Below are 2745 nucleotides of genomic sequence, written 5' to 3'. Positions count from 1 at the left end.
CGTTTTAGCCCCTCTCAACACGCCTACCTGAAAGGTAGATCCGTGGAATCTGCCCTGCACTCAATCGTCAAAACCATAGAGGAGTCTCTTAAAAACAAAGATTTTGTAGTGGGTACCTTCCTTGATATCGAGGGGGCTTTCAATAATGTCCTTCCTGGGGCGATAATAAGAGCCCTTACTAAGCTCGGAGTCGAGAGCTACTTAGTAAGGCTCATCTCACACTTGCTGCACGACAGAACTGTCACAGCGGAATGGGGCAACGCCTCTGAGCAGCGTAAAGTAAGCAGAGGCACCCCGCAGGGAGGCGTCCTTTCACCCTTCCTCTGGATAGTCGTGATAAACGACGTCCTGGAGGAATTGGAGAGGACAGGATGCCGGGTTATTGCCTACGCGGATGACGTGGCACTCATCGTCAGAGGAAAGTTCTTGAACACTCTGTACGATCTCATGCAAGGGTACCTAAACAGGGTCACAAATTGGTCCGCTAGCTGCGGGCTTGCTGTCAATCCTGGAAAGACGGAGCTCGTTCCTTTTACCAGGAGGTACAAAAAGCCTCATGCCCAGCTTCCCTCAATAGGGGGTGTTCCACTTGTTCTCTCTGACAGGGTCAAGTTCTTGGGCGTGATCCTGGACGGAAAACTGTCATGGAAACCTAATATTGAGGAACGAGTGAGGAAGGCATCGGTGGCCCTCTACTGCTGCAAGAATGCCATAGGGAAGAGATGGGGCCTCTCCCCAAAAGTGATGTATTGGCTATATGAAACCATAATTAAGCCAATAATGTTGTATGGGGTCATCGTCTGGTGGAGTTCACTGGAAAAGACCACTCATGTTAGGAAGCTAGAGCGCGTGCAAAGGGCAGCCCTGGTTGGGATCAGCGGGGCGCTCCGAACCACTCCCACCTTAGCGCTAAACGCTATACTCAATGTCGCACCCGTCGATATTTCGGGCAAAGTAGCGGCGGTTCGCTCAGCCATTAGGCTCAAAAGCTCTGGGTTCTCTTTCAATCCAGCGCACGGACACTCGACAATTCTCGAAAGCTTCGACTTCGTGCCGAAAGAAATGGACCGGGGTCACCCGAGGCTGGCCCCTAAAGGATCCTTCTCCACGCACATCCCCTCTAGGAATGAATGGAAGAGGGGTGGTCTCTGGAGAAGAGGTCCAATAATCATCTTTACGGACGGATCGAAGCTGGAAGGGAGAATTGGAGGAGGTGTCTACTGTCAGGAACTCTCAGTAGATCTTACTTTCAGACTGCCGGATCTCTGCAGCGTCTTTCAGGCAGAGGTGGCCGCTATTAAGGAGGCAGCCGATTGGCTACGCACCAATGTACTGTCAAAAAGGAGGGTAAATATATATACTGATAGCCAAGCGGCAATCAGGGCGCTGGGATCGCTAATGGTGTGCTCAAAACTGGTTGGGGAATGCCTGACCTCTCTCTCAACTGCCTCGGAGTACTTCCAGATCAAGCTGATTTGGGTCCCGGGGCACAGTGATATCGCGGGAAATTGCAGGGCTGATGAACTGGCCAGGCAAGGCACCTTTGAGGCCATCACCTCGGATAGGGAGGGCATTGGAGTTCCGTTGGCAACCTGCAGCCTGCTTTTGGACAGATGGGCTCATGGTCGGCTCAGCGAGCGCTGGGAAAAAACCCCGACTTGCAGAGTTGCAAGGTCCTTCTGGCCGGTTGTGGACCGCGGGCGGTCAAGGGAACTGCTGCAGCTGGCTAAGCGTCAGCTCTCGATTTTCACAGGTGTACTGACCGGACACTGTCCAATGGGAACCCACGCGGTGCGACTCAATATCGTCACGGATCCCTACTGCCGCAGTTGCCTGGAAGACGAGGTGGAATCATCTCAGCACTTCCTACTCAACTGCCCGGCATTCGCTAGATTACGGTTTAAGCATCTCGGTGCGCATTTCATCGACACTCCCGAGGGACTCTCCGGAGTGGACATCAGCTGTTTGAAGAACTTCATTATGAGCACCCAGCGCTTCTCGTAATTTTTACGCAGTTACCGTTCCTATGTAATGTGGTATCACAATGGACAATCAAATGTCTAAGTGAGTCCCCTTTGCGGGTCTGCCACCTTAACCTAACCTAACCTAGGTTTTATTTAAAAATTTCTTCATTTAGACAGCTGAAGCCATGCAATTCCATTGATTATTTACTATTTAATCATACAAGATCTACTGAGAAAATCATTAATATCCGTATGTATCTATAAGGTATATCTCTCATATCACTGATTGTTCCTTAAAGTAGGCAGCTAAAGCCATGCCGTTGTGTGGTCTGTTAACTTACAGTGATGATCAAAAGTATTGGCACAGAGCATTTTTGGCAACATATGCAAAGTTTTTTACTCTAATTTCTTTTCGCAAATTTTTTATAAAAATATAAATAGTTCATACTACAACGAAAAACATAAAATTAAAATCTCTAAACTTTGTGTACAGCTCAGGAAAATTTAATAAATTTTCATACTAATTTGCAACTTTCTAATCAGATTTTTTTAGAGTCTGCAGTTGTATAGCCCATTCAATTTTAGTATAGTGAAATGCAAGTTTGAAGCTGCTATGAAAATCGCATTGATTTACAAATTAACACTGCAAATTTGTTTAATTTTCCCGAGTTTTGCATAAAGAGATCGTATGCTTTTTGTTGTAGTATGAACTACATATTTTTTTTATAAATAATTAGCGAATTAGAATAAAAAATTTTGCGTACATTTCGAAAAATTCTCT

Source organism: Rhagoletis pomonella, unplaced genomic scaffold, assembly GCF_013731165.1.
Source record: "Rhagoletis pomonella isolate Grant_MI unplaced genomic scaffold, Rhpom_1.0 Rhpom_scaffold_00012, whole genome shotgun sequence".
Classification (NCBI taxonomy): domain Eukaryota; kingdom Metazoa; phylum Arthropoda; class Insecta; order Diptera; family Tephritidae; genus Rhagoletis; species Rhagoletis pomonella.
The sequence above is the reverse complement of the archived record's forward strand: the minus strand, read 5'-3'. Positions refer to the sequence as shown.